Raw genomic sequence first — 15329 nt, 5'->3', positions numbered from 1 at the left:
TTGTTTTCTGGCATCAAGTGTTGCTTTTGCAAATTCTGACAAGAATCTGACATTCTTTTTGTTATAAGTAAACTTTTTTTTTGAGGATGACTGAAAGACTTTTTCCCACAACTTATTCTAGAGATTTTTAATCTTTCTGAGTCAATTTTCACAGGTTTATAATGTGTTCTTTCAAACTGTATATTGAGTCTTCCTTGATTCCAAGAAATTTTTCTTGAATTCTTTAGTATTTGTTCTACTCTGCTCTCTTGCTTCCTATAATTACTACTATTAAACATATTTTATTGTCATATATTCCTTTTTGTGATCATTTATTATGGTGATATATATATAGTGGTGATTTATATATATATAAATATAAAATAAAATTGGCCATTTTAAACGTTTTATGTGTGCACTTCAGTGACGTTAACTGCACCCACGTTATTGTGGAACCATCACTACTCCGTGTTAAACAAAGCTCTGTGACCATTATGCAGTTACTCCCCAGTTGCTGCCTTCTTAGCCCCTGGTTGTCTCAATTTTCTTTTTGTGTCTATACATTTGCCTACTGTGGGAAGGTCACATAAGTGGAATGACTCAAGTGATACTTGTCTTTGTGTGAATCACTACCCTTTTTTTAATGAAGTAACTTAAAACTGTGATGTTTAGGATTTCTTTTTTTTTCTTTACTCTTTTTAGATGTACATGACATTAGAGTGTATTTTGACATATTATACATACATGGAGTATAATTTATTCTAATTAGGATCCCATTCTGTGGTTGCACATGATATGGAGTTTCATTGGTTGTGTATCAATATACAAAAATAAGAAGGTTATGTCTTATTCATTCTACTGTCTTCTGTATTTCCATCCCCCTCCATTCATTCCCTTCCTTAGTCTAATCTAAAGATCATCTATTTTTTTATACTGATCATTCTCTTAAATTCTTTTTTCTCTTTCCTAATATATATATATATATATATATATATATATATATATATATATATATATATGTTTTACTATTATCTATGCCCCTTATGACATAACGGTGGTTTTTCTTGCTTAAACTACCCTCCTTAACTTACCTTTTTCATCCATAATTATTTTCTAAATTCTGTTGGTCCTTCATGCACATTTTCTTTTCTTAGTAAATTTTCCTAATTCTGATTTCTATTGTTTCTTTTATTCCACTCTTAGCTGTTTAAAATATTATCTCTTTTTTTGTGCATGTCTTTCTGGAATGACTTGGATATATACGGTAGTGGGGGTTTTGTTTGTTTTCCTCTTTTTGTTATAAAAACCAAATTTAGCTTTGGATTCTATTGCAATGTATATCAGGAGCACATTTCTAAGTGTAATTAGTTTCTCATATTCTTATAAGGGAGAGATGGGATAAACTATTACCTTATGCACAGCAAGACCTTCTATAGATTGAGTACTACTTATCTTAAACATGTGGGACCAGAGATATTTCTGATTGTTCAATATTTGCATAGAATAGTAATTGAAAAGCAAACCAAAATCTGAAACCCAGAAAGCTGCAAAATTCAAGACTGATAGAGTGTCAACAATAATATTCAAAATGTCTCAGGTTTGGGGGAATTTTAGATTTTAGATATTTGGACTAGAGATGTTCATCATGTATCATAATATATGATATTCAAAAACACAGCCTTAATTTTCTTATAAATTATAGTTGTTTCTTTTGCTGACTTTATATAGACAACTCTGTCCTTCACATCCAATACTAATGATTTCTCAGTGTGGATTTTATTGACAGTAAATTTACCTAAGTCTGCAGCTTTATCCAAAAATGAACTGCAGTTAATTAATTGCAAGAATACAAAGGAATCAGAAAACTGTAACATGGCTTGAAATTTCTATGGTCACCATTTGCGTGCTTGCAAAATTAAGTCTTTGTAAATCCTCTCCTGCTCAAGATTGGCAACCAAACCTCCCACAATACATGATGTCCCTTTAGGGTTTTCTAGCTAGCAGTGCCATTAGAAGATTATTTATTCCTATCCCTGTTTGCTCTTGCAAAGTTGGCAAAACCATGTAATTCTTATTGCAATTTTCAGTTTGGCCCAAAACACATGAAAATAGTTTATCTTATAATTTTACTGAAGATATTGTCTGTGTATTTCTGGAATGCTTATCTTAGTGAATATGCCTATTTTGTAAATGAATTCTGGGTTACTTAAAAAAAAAACATACCAACGACTGTCAACAAATCACTCATATTTATAACTGTGACTCTCATACAAAACATAATTAAAAGTCAAGGGGAAAATAAACTGCCTCTTGAATTCGAGAGTGTACCCTACCTAAAAATATACACATACAGTGTAATTTGGAAATGTAGATTTATGTATATCTTAAAGCTTCCAAATGTTATTATTTATCTAACAGTAGTATGCAATCCTGAAGTGAAGAGAAAGCTATTTTTACTGGAGTGGAAAATAAACAAGCCCCAATAATTGTGAGGTATAAGACAATTCAGTTCAAAACGTGAATATTTTTATACTCCCTAAAACCATTAAAATGTCTAGGGCTTATTCTAATGTTAATTTAACACAAGACCCAATAGTTTGTTAGATCCTTTTCCTTTCTGGTTTCTAAAACTTTATTTAAGTAGTTTATCTAATGCACATAAGAAGATGGAAAAAAAAAATTCGTGAGAGACCACTCTCTAATCCATCCCTCTGCTCAATGGACCAGGTTTCACATATAAAATTTTCAAAGCTGATTAAGAAAAATGAATGATAAAGGTCATATTTAATTGTGAATTAGTCTATGGCAGTAATAGTATGTCATAACATGGATTTTAACATGGGACTATATTAAATCAAGTTACTAAAAACACCAGATAATCAGCACAAATAGGTACTAAATTAATGTAAATATGTACCATTCTGTATAAGTCAATAAAATAGTAAGCAGTTTGCCAAAATATGTACTTTAAAAATGGAACCTGGGATCTACTTATCTTTAGTATTCCATTTTATAAATTCTAACTCCTCCCTACTAACAAAAGAGGGCCATTTATCTGGAAGATAACATGATTTAATTCAGCTGTGCTGTGATCATGTGCACTGTGGCTGAATTACAGATACGAGATTATTTTTTAATCATTTGAAATGCTTTGAGATTCACAGAACACAGCTGGAAGCAGATTATGCTGGATTCTAAGAAAAGCCCAGATTATTCTCTTCCTAGTATATCATGAAAAGTAAGCTGAATCAAATTTCACTTTGAGTACTGAAAATGGAAACATATAAATCTGATATTTCATATATCTTTGCTTTCCAAGATCTTTGTTGGAAGAATCTTGGTGTTTCTATTCAGAAATTCTTCTGACACCTTTTTATGTGGCACAAGTGATCAGTTCTGGTATTTTCCCTTAAAAATAATAGACATAGGTTTTGATAAAGAATTTCATGTAGGGGCCTTTCCCAAATGTTTAGAGAAGGCATATTTCCAGTCTAGATCAGAGAAGCACAGAGAAAAAGCAAAAGGAAAAGGAGCTATGTTTTGGACAATCAGAATAAAGTCAGGATACAGAAAGTGAAAATGATCTCCTCAACCTGAACCATAAAAATTTACTCATGCCAAAATCCCATTTCTCTTTCTAGAAACACATATATTATCTTTTTAAAAAATTTTTATTGTTGGTTGTTCAAAACATTACATAGTTCTTGACATATCATATTTCACACTTTGATTCAAGTGGGTTATGAACTCCCATTTTTACCCCATATACAGATTGCAGAATCACATCAGTTACACATCCACTGATTTACATATTGCTATACTAGTGTCTGTTGTATTCTGCTGCCTTTCCTATCCTCTACTATCCCCCATCCCCTCTCCTCCCCTCTTCTCTCTCTACCCCATCTACTGTAATTCATTTCTCCCCCTTGTTTTTTTTTCCCTTTCCCCTCACTTCCTCTTGTATGTAATTTTGTATAACCATGAGGGTCTCCTTCCATTTCCATGCAATTTCCCTTCTCTCTCCCTTTCCCTCCCACCTCTCATCCCTGTTTAATGTTAATCTTCTTCTCATGCTCTTCCTCCCTACTCTGTTCTTAGTTACTCTCCATATATCAAAGAAGACATTTGGCATTTGTTTTTTAGGGATTGGCTAGCTTCACTTAGCATAATCTGCTGTAATGCCACCCATTTCCCTGTAAATTCCATGATTTTGTCATTTTTTAATGCAGAGTAATACTCCATTGTGTATAAATGCCACATTTTTTTTATCCATTTGTCTATTGAAGGGCACCTAGGTTGGTTCCACAGTCTTGCTATTGTGAATTGTGCTGCTATGAACATCGATGTAGCAGTGTCCCTGTAGTATGCTCTCTTTAGGTCTTTAGGGAATAGACCGAGAAGCGGAATAGCTGGGTCAAATGGTGGTTCCATTCCCAGCTTTCCAAGAAATCTCCATACTGCTTTCCAAATTGGCTGCACCAATTTGCAGTCCCACCAGCAATGTACAAGAGTACCCTTTTCCCCACATCCTCACCAGCACTTGTTGTTTTTCACTTCATAATGGCTGCCAATCTTACTGGAGTGAGATGGTATCTTAGGGTGGTTTTGATTTGCATTTCTCTGACTGCTAGAGATGGTGAGCATTTTTTCATGTACTTGTTGATTGATTGTATGTCCTTCTCTGAGAAGTGTCTGTTCAGGTCCTTGGCCCATTTATTGATTGGGTTATTTGTTTTCTTAGTGTTTAATTTTTTGAGTTCTTTGTATACTCTGGATATTAGGGCTCTATCTGAAGTGTGAGGAGTAAAGATTTGTTCCCATGATGTAGGCTCCCTATTTACCTCTCTTATTGTTTCTTTTGCTGAGAAAAAACTTTTTAGTTTGAGCAAGTCCCATTTGTTGATTCTAGTTATTAACTCTTGTCCTATTATCTTTGAAAGACTCATCCGATTAACAGAGCATGTTCCCTTCCAACTTGACTAGCGTTTCTAGAAGTGTATTTTTAAATTTACAATAGGATGACTGCTATAAATGGACTACACATAAACAAGAGAAATATATTTCTTAAAATTGAGAACATACTGAATATTGCTACAAGAGCTACAATATATGAAGGGAATAATAAAACAAAAATGATTGGCATTATGTCAGAGACTACCCATTTGGGAATTCTTCTCAGTACAGTAGTTTAATCTTCTCAGGTTCTGGTAAAATATCAAGTATAGAAGAAGCAGATTAGAATGCTCATAGCTCTTACATACAAACTATGACTCAGGATCTGTGTATCAAATGAAACCATCATGTTAGACAAATTTCATTTTTAATGTGTCTAATTTTTGTTTTTTTTTTAATTTATCAAAACTAAATTTAAAGAAAGAGTAAGAATATTTGCAAGTTTTGTACTTATAAGGGTCTCATACTCAAAGTACGTAAATAATTTAGAATTCAGCAACAAGAATACAGACAATCCAATTAGTAATTAGTCAAAGGACTTTAACAGACATTCTTTAAAAGACTATGACACAAATGACTAACAAACACATGAACAGGTACTCAAAATCACAATGAGACACCACTATAATAGTTATAATCATAACTTTTAAAAATATATGTTGAAATCCAAATCCCAGATTGATAATATTAGGGAGTGGTTCCTTTGAGAAGTGATTAGATTGCAAGGGCAGGGCCTCCACAAATGATGTTAGCATCCTTACGAAAGAGATTCAGAGAGCTAGCTAGCCCTTCTGCCATGTGAGGACATGGCCAGAGACCCCAGCAGACTGCAACCATGATAGGATGATTAATGGGTTTAGATTTCCTTTTGGGGGGTGTTGAAATGTTTTCAAACTAGGGATGATAGTCATTATAACATTGTGAATGTACTTAATGTCACTGAGTTGCACACCTTAAAATGGTTAATTTTATATTACGTGAATTTTTAAAATTTTTATTTATTTTTTTCTATTTTGTTACACATGACAGCAGAATGCATTTCAATTCATAGTACACATATAGAGCAAAATTTTCATGTCTCTGGTTGTTCACAATGTAGAGTCACACCATTCATGTCTTTATACATATACTTAGGGTAATGCTGTCCATCTCATTCCTCCATCTTTCCTATACCCATGCCCCCTCCCTTTCCTACCCTCCTCTTTGCCCTATCTAAAGTTCCTCCATTCCTCCTCTGTTCCCCCTGAAACCCCTGCCATCCCCATTATGGATCAGCATCCACACATCAGAGAAAACATTCAGCCTTTGGTTTGGGGGGATTGGCTTACTTCACTTAGCATAATATTCTCCAACTCCATCCATTTTACCTGTAAATGCCATGATTTTATTCTCTTTTAATTCTGAGTAATGTTCCATTATGTATATATACCAAAGTTTCTTTATTCATTCATCTACTGAAGGGCATCTAGATTGGTTCCACAATTTAGCTATTGTGAAGTGTGCTGCTACAAATGTTGATGTGTCATGTCCCTGTAGTATGCTGTTTTTAAGTCCTCTGAGTATAGACAGAGGAGTGGGATAGCTGGGTCAAATGGTGGTTCCAGGGGCTGGGATTGTGGCTCAGTGGTAGAGCGCTCGTCTAGCATGGGTGCGACCCGGGTTCGATTCTCAGCACCACATGAAAATAAAGGCATTGTGTTGTGTCCATCTACAAAAAAGATTCTATTCATATTCTCTCTCTCTCTCCCTCTCTCTTAAAAAAAATGGTGGTTCCATTCCCAGTTTTCCAAGGAATCTCCATACTGCTTTCCATATTGGTTGCACCAGTTTGCAGTCCTACCAGCAATGGATAAATGTGCCTCTTTCTCCACATCCTCACCAATACTTATTGTTGTTTGTATTTTTAATAGCTGTAATTCTGACTGGAGTGAGATGAAATCTTAGAGTAGTTTTGAATTTCATTTCTCTTACTAGAGATGTTGAACATTTTTTCATATATTTGTTGATTGATTATATATCATCTTCTGAGAAGTGTCTGTTCAGTACCTTGGCCCATTTATTGACTGGGTTATTTACTTTTTTGGTGTTAAGATTTTGAGATCTTTATATATTCTAGAGATTAGTGCTCTATCTCGTGTGTGTGTGGTAAAAATTTGCTCCCATTCTGTAGACTCTCTATTTACCTCACCGATTGTTTCTTTTGCTGAGAAGAGGCTTTTCAGTTTTATTTCTTGTGCTATAGAAGTCTTATTAAAGAAGTCGGGGCCTAATTGGACACGATGAAGATCTGGGCCTACTTTTTCTTCTATTAGGCCCAGGGTTTCTAGTTTAATTCCTAGGTCCTTGATCCACTTTGAGTTGAGTTTTGTGCATGGTGAGGGATAGGAGCTTGATTTCATTTCTCTGCATATGGATTTCCAGTTCTCCAAGCACCATTTGTTGAATAGGCTATCTTTCCTCCAGTGAATGTTTTTGGCTGCCTTATCTAGTATGAGATAACCGTATTTATGTGCATTTGTTTCTGTGTTCTCTATTCTGTACCATTGGTATACAAGTCTATTTTGGTGCCAATACCATGCTGTTGTTTTTGTTACTGTTGCTTTGTAGAATAGTTTAAGGACTCTTTCAATTCAGAATTATGAGAAGTTATCAAAATGATTCTCAAGATATCTTTGACATCATCTTTTCCTTTTATCTCATTTTATTGGTGTGTAAAAGACACACTGGTAAGTACTAGAACCCTGAGCAACATACTGGTTCCCATATTTATGATCCTATCTTGAAAAGAATAGTACCAGACTGAAGATTTTTTTAAAAATGTTTATATCTTCAACTCTTTCTTTTAGTCTTCAGTTTTGTGTTTCCACCATCTGAGTGAATGAATAACAGAACAGGGCCTGCAATGGTATGAATGTTTAGGTCCTCCCAGATTCAGAGGTTGAAATTCTAAATCTCAAAGTGATTGCATAGGATGCCTGCCTTTGGGGAAGTAATTGCTTTTTTTTTTTTTTTTTTTTTTTGCGAGAGAGAATTTTTTAATATTTATTTTTTAGTTTTCGGCAGACACAACATCTTTGTTTGTATGTGGTTCTGAGGATCGAACCCGGGCCGCACGCATGCCAGGCGAGTGCACTACCGCTTGTGCCAAATCCCCAGCCCACGTAATTGCATCTTAATGGGATTAGTGCTCTTACAAGAAGCTGAAGAAACCAGGGTTGTCTTCTCCCATCATGTGAGGACAAAACAAAAAGACACCATTTATATGAACCATGAAATAGGCCTTACCAGACTGCTGGCTTCTTGATTTTGGATTTCCCATCCTCTAGAACTGTGAGAAATTAATTTATGTTATTTATCAGTACTTGTTTATGATATCTTGTTATAACCATCAAGAAAGACTGAAACAGACCCTCACATTCAACATTTCCAAAAAAGTTAAATTTATTTTTTCCTTTCTCTCAATATGAAACTCTTCTTCTATATTGTCTCTTGTAGTGGACAGTATCATGTAACCAGTCTTCCAGCAAGCACTGCAGAGGTCACCTTAGATGTCCTTTTCCTTCCTCTCATGTAGAAATTTGTCCCTACCTCCTGACCCTCTTGCTTCCCATGTTTCTTTTCAGTCTCTTTTGCCCTCCTTACAAATCCGTAGCTGCTTTCGAGTTCAAGCTAAATTTACTTCTCACCTCCCCAAATAACCTCCACATTGAATCCTTCTCTGTAATGTATTACTGCTTTGACCTCTCATCTATTCAACCATGAAAGTGACATTTCTACATTGTCTAGACTTTCCTATGCGATTGTCTCCTGAATACTTACCTGCTAATTTCTCATTCACCATTCAATATCCTCAAGAGGATATTATGTTACACATGAAACAACTAATTAAATACATAGCAATAAAATTATGTTCTTTCCCCAAAACCCTTCCACAAAATGTATAATTTTTGTTTCAAATAAAATGAGTAAGTTAAACATTATAAGAGTAGAAGACGAGCTGACTTTTCCAACCATTGACTCTTGTTCTATTAATACGTTTGGTTCTTCTTCATTTGTATTTTTATTTGTTTTATTTACTTTCTTTTTAGTTTGTTTGAAATAATCCTTGAAGTTTTCTTCATAACCATACATGAAGTACTTATATAGTCATCCTTGATAACTCAACACAATGTTGACTGTCTAAAATAAAATATGATGGTTGTAACTTAATTATTTTCCTTTGTGCTTTTCTTACTCATCATTCTTACCAAAGCTGCCATCCATATTTACTATCTGTATGTATTTGAATAGTTTCTTAAATAGTAGATCATACTCATCAAATTAAAATATCATATCCCTTTTTTGGGGGAATACACCAAGAAATACAATGCCCCATGTTCTCCCAAATTTAATTCATCATTATATTTTTCACATAAGTTTCTGATACTTATCATTTTATATTTATGAAAACTTAATTTAGTTAACAAATATTTATTGCTAAAGTAATTGCACAATTAACAGCTGTGCTTTTACATTTTACTCAACTTCTCCAGCAGATTTTTTGAATCCCATTTTCCTGTTTCCTGCATTTCATCTTAAATTTACTTAAGTGGGTTATTAAAAGTCACTTTGGGAGGTGAGTCTGTGCATATCCAAATGTGTGTCTTTGCTGTACTTGCCCTTGATATTTTGGCAAGGAATAGTATTTTCCTTTAGAACTTAAAATAACAGCTTTTTCCACTGTCACATACAGTTTTGATGAATAATAAAAAAAGGTTAAACTCCATTCTAATTCTCATTTCTTTGTAAGTAACCAGTTTTTGTTTGTATTTTTGGAATCCTTTTAAACATTTTGTGTTCTGAAATGTCATGTGGGAGGGACCTACATGGGCATTTTCCATTTATCCTGTTTAGTCCTTGGTGAACTCTATTATGCTAAAGAATTATATCTCAGTTTATCTCTAGGAGTTTTGTTTTTAGATTTGTCTACTTTTTTCCCTTTACTTTTTAATATCCTGTGACAATCCACTCAACTCCTATTAAAAATGATAGAATATTTTAGCATATATTTAACATAAGGGGCCTTGGAGTCAGAGCACCAGGATTTGAATCCCAAGGAGGCCCCTATTTATCTGCATGACTTTACATACATTATTTTATTTCTGTGTGCCTTAGTTTCTCATTCCATCAAATGGAGATCATCATGGACCTCAACTCATTAAGTCTTATCAAGACAATCATGCAAAAAACAAACAAACAAACAAAAAACAAGAAAAGAAAAAATCTTGAAAGAATATCTGGCACATAGCACATTTTAAATGTTTTCTAACATTATTTTTTACAAAATTTTAATAAGCTATAATATCATGTTGGGCCATTACAGAGTGATAATTACATGACTTTTCTCTCAGAAAAAATCAGATAGTAAAAACAATGTACATGTAAATTACTTATCTGTTCTATGTTTCCATAAATGTCAAACAGTTGAGGTGGTAATAGATTTATTTTCTTTGGAACCAGAGATTCATTTTAATTACATTTCCTTTGCAAAGGAGATTATGAAAAAGAACTTTTAATGGATGGCTCTCTCCATTGACAAACGCAAATAAGCTACAGGTTGTTCCATACACGTGCATGTTCACACACAGAACAAAGTAATGCTATAAGTTTCAAAATAATGTCCCTTGTACATTAAAGCCATCAAGATAAAATTCAGTTAACTGAACTTTCTCTTCCCCCTTTTAATTCTCACTTTTCATAATATCCCCCACGTAAAGAAAAGCACTGTTTGCATCAAAATATGATAGTTTTGATCTCATCTCTGTCCTGAGATAGCTATACAATTATCCAGGAATTGTTTTCCATAGTTTATGATGTAGTACTCCCCCCAAAGGTGCAAATGAGATGAGTAGTACACACATGTGCACAGAATATAGTAAATATGCAAGCTTACTCTCCTCTAAACCTGATTTCATTTTTAGAGGAATAATAGTTTAATCTACACATAAACTTATCTAATTTGTCTCTGCTTCAGCATATCCATTAATGAGTATGACATGGTCACATATATTATATCTTTCTCTTTATATTTTTTGAGAGAGAGTGAGAGAGAGTGAGAGCGAGAGAGAGAATTTTTTAATATTTATTTTTTAGTTTTCGGCGGACACAACATCTATGTGGTGCTGAGGATCGAACCCGGGCCGCGCGCATATCAGGCGAGCGCGCTAAAGCTTGAGCTACATCCCCAGCCCTATATTTTTCTTTATTCCAAACTTTTTAGTATTTACCCCATGTTTCGCTCTGTTGAGTTTTAAATGTTGGTGATAAGTAAATATATGAAATGTTTGGTTTCTCATGTCTAAATTTCTATCACTCTTTACCTGTCAGAAATATTTGCTTTTCTATAAAATCACAGTATTGAAAACATAGGTTGTACTCATAAAAGAACTACTTATTTCTTTTTTCTAAATGGGAATTTTTGATGTATTGGCACAAACATATGAAAAAAAAAATTGGTTGTATGATTTCCAGAGAAAAAATATTTGGCAGACTTATTCTGCTAATAACAACTTAGTTTAAAATGCAAATTTTAAGATCACTCTCCGAATATAAAAAAATCCTTTTGGCAAGCCTCAAAGTTTTAAGTGATAATGATTTTAATGCAAAAGTTCTGACAAAATATTCGCCATTAGCTTGTGTCCTCAATGTGCTGAGGAAGGAGTCTGAAGACGACCAGGAGAAAATTGAAGCCCCTGTAAAGTGCCCTTCCTTTTCCTGGAATGGAGCCCAGCTCTTGGAAAGCAACTTACAAAAGGCCTTTCTTTCTACTACAATCTTTTCCCCCTTCCTGATGACTCTTTCATTTTAAGGCTTGTGTGTACAGCCAGATAGCAACTTAATGCAATGTTCTGATACATTAGACAGAGTTTATGAATGAGTGAAAAGATGTAAGATGTGGAGAATGAAGACTGGGAAGGATATTTAAAAAATTACCCAGTATCATTGCCATTATCACTTATTAATAGCAGCTGAAGAGATGAGTCACTTTGTTAAAAGGAGGCCTGGTCACCTCCTTCTTTAAGACAGTTCTACTCTTAGTAACAACCAGCTAAGTGCACTTCTCACGCTATCTCCTCCTTTAATCTATTCCCACAGATCAGAGATGCCACAACCATTGTAAGGTTAAAATATTTTGTTTGCCTCCTCTGAAAACTGTCAAATTCAATTTATTTCATTTGTTCAGTCAACGTTTTATTCAGGAGAGGAAGGAAAAAAGACATCAAACAGTACAACTTCAGTTATTCTTTGCAAAGCAGTGGTGTGTTCATTTTCTTTAGCCAACTATAAAAAATTATCATAAACATATTGGCTTAAAACAGCACATATTTGTTTTCTTACAGGTTTGAAGGTCAGAAATCTAACCGTGAAGTGCTGGCCAGGCTGTATTCCCACTGGGTCTCTAGGGAACAGTCTGTTTCTTTGCTTTGTCCACCTTCTGAACCTGCCTTTTTTTTTTTTTTTTTTTTTTTTTAATTTGCAGGCCATTCCTCCAAAGGAATTGCATCTTTATTTCCAAAATCCTCTCATTTTCTTCTGTGGTCACATCTTCCTTGGCATCCTTCTTATAAGGACAGTTGTGATTATACTGGGCTCACTCAGGCAAATCCAGTACAATCTCCACATATCAAAATCCCTTTCCGAATGACAACTGCAAGGTCACTTTTGCCACACAAGGGAATGTATTCATAGGTTCAGGGAATTCGGGTGTGGACATCTTGGGTAGGGGAACTATTCAGCCTACTACAACGTAGAAGTGAATATTTTGGTCCCATCAGTCACACAGATTAGGTTTAAAGTTATATTTGTCATTAATGAGACCTACTTCTGTAATAATATGAGCATCCTGACACTGTCTACAGTATCTTCCTGCTAAAAAAAAACTCATCAAGTCTATTTTCTATACTCCACATAAGAGATCAAGCAGTGCTTGTCTTTCTGTGTTTGGTCTAGGGCAACTATAAGAAGTGATAGTCTACAGTATGTTTCCAAAAGCGAGAAGAATAAATTTTGAATGTTTTCAGCATAAAGAAATGAAAAATGCTTAAGGAAGCAGATGTATTTACCCTCAATTGAATATCATATAACATGTATCAAAACATCACATTGTACCCCATATATATGTATAAGTTTTATGTTTTTATGGATTCGTTAATTGTTTTAATTTAAATTAAAAAAAAAAAAACATTGAGTAAGGTGACAACAAAAATCCACTCTAAGAACAGAAGTAATAAACTCATGATTAAAAATGAATATTCACATTTGAAGGGTCAAGATGTTAATAGGAATTATATAGTTATCACTTCAAAAGTTTTTTTTGTGTGTGATTTGCATATGCTGAGAGCCATAGCTAAGTAGGAATGAAGCATGGCATTTTGGGGTCATTTTTGGTGACCCTGCTCAGGGATTAGGGTGGATCCTGCTGGATTAGGATGGCTCCAGGTTTAGGGTAGATCCTGCTGGGAATAGGGCGTATCCTGCTGCCTCAGGCGCCTGCTCCTTGAGTTCCCCTTGAGTTCTTGCGGGGGTTCTGAGAGAATTGGTAGCAGAGCCCGGTGAAGGGAGTGTATTTTTTCCCAGAACGTGCGTGTAGAGTGGGTGAGAGTTTGGGAATAAAGAGTTGCTGTTGGAATCTACAAGGTTTTTGTGGTGGCTCCGTTATTTTGTGCCCAGACAGACTGCGGCATGCATATTTAGAAAACGGCTTGTCATCTAAAGGCTAGACTATTCATTTATTTATTTATGGTGCAGGAGATGGAACCCAAGGCTTTAAGTATCCTAGGCAAGCACTCCACCACTAAGCCACATCCCATGCCCAGGATGAGGCATTTGTAATAATTGCCGTATCAGTTGGGTTAAAATAATCATATTAATTCTACAATTAAAAACTTAGATATCACATTAATATTTGAGGGTGATTTTGTTAAACATTTTCTTAAAATAATATTTTCAACTGCTCTGAGATCCTAGTTATATGTTTGGTGTTGGGAAAACATAACGGCGGCAGCACCCCAGAAAAAACCCCAACATGGCGTCTAACGACCCTCTTTCTCCTCTTTGTTTCTTTCACTGGTGCGAAATGTTCCCGCTGGAGCCAATGTTCAAACCCTGCTGGTGGGAAGCCTTAGCCCCAATTAGAATTAACTTCTTGGGTTCCGGAACTGACATATGGAAGAGCTTGCCAATAAACAGGCGACCTGTTATCTACCTCAGCCCTGCGACCTCTCCTTAGACCTATATAAACACACAGCCTTTTATAATAAAGTGGAAACCTCTTTGGTGATCTGTGTCTTCCAGTCTTACATTTGGGAGGGCAAATGGGAGGGCAAATGGCTATTATTAGTTTTTTATATATATATATATATATATATATATATATATATATATATATATATATATTTTTTTTTTTTTTTTTTTTTTTAAATGTATTAAATTTGAAATCAGGCTTTAATATTTTTCTGGTTTTCTTGACAATGCTATATTTAACATCACTGAAATGAATTTTCCAGATGAACTTGAGATTTAAAGGTCAAAAGAAAGATCTTCTTATTGAATAAGTTACCCACATGTTTGTTTTATTTTTATCTGTGCAAACTACTATGCAGAGTAAATGTTTAAATTAATTACATTATGAAAAGACAGCTATGATTATAATGTCATTATTAGTTGGCACTTTATGCATACACACAAATATACATACACACATTTATGAACTTTTTAAGAAAATTTCCACTTATAATATCATATTTGGGTGTAGATAAGTACAACTCACAAAGATTATAATTCATAAAATTTTATTGTAAATGCAAGAAGACCAGGGTAACCAGTAAGATGCAGTGTTTCTATCTTCTACAGACCTATCGAAATCAAACTCTTTCCAATTCATTTCCAAAATGCTTGGAATAGACATATATTCCAGCGTCATGGACCTTAAGGCTGGGAAGGGCCTTAAGAAAGGCAACATGTGTATTAAAATAATTAAAAATCAAAACAAATGAATTCAAGTCTAAAGTCTGTTTTTATTAACTGTGAACTAAAAAAAAAAAATAGCCACTTTCTAAGAGTAAATCTCTACATCTTTAAGAATGAAACAATAATACCTTGTGCCTGGTTTTGCTGAATTGATGTAAAAAGAATTGAGTCATTCCTGGCTGTAACACCCTGTGCAAAATCAACAATAGAAACTCTATGGAGCACAATTAACATGACAAATATTCTTTTCAGTTCCAAAGAACTCTAAAAGGAGAATATGATCATTTATCTAGGACAAAGGAGTGAATCAGGGAAGTGAAGCAACCCCACCCAGTCACACAGAAGAAAAGGGCAGAACCAGATTTTAAACAAGCCCTTTGACTTCATCT

Source organism: Marmota flaviventris, chromosome 7 (genome assembly GCF_047511675.1).
Source record: "Marmota flaviventris isolate mMarFla1 chromosome 7, mMarFla1.hap1, whole genome shotgun sequence".
NCBI lineage: Eukaryota > Metazoa > Chordata > Mammalia > Rodentia > Sciuridae > Marmota > Marmota flaviventris.
Note: the sequence above shows the minus strand (reverse complement) of the source record.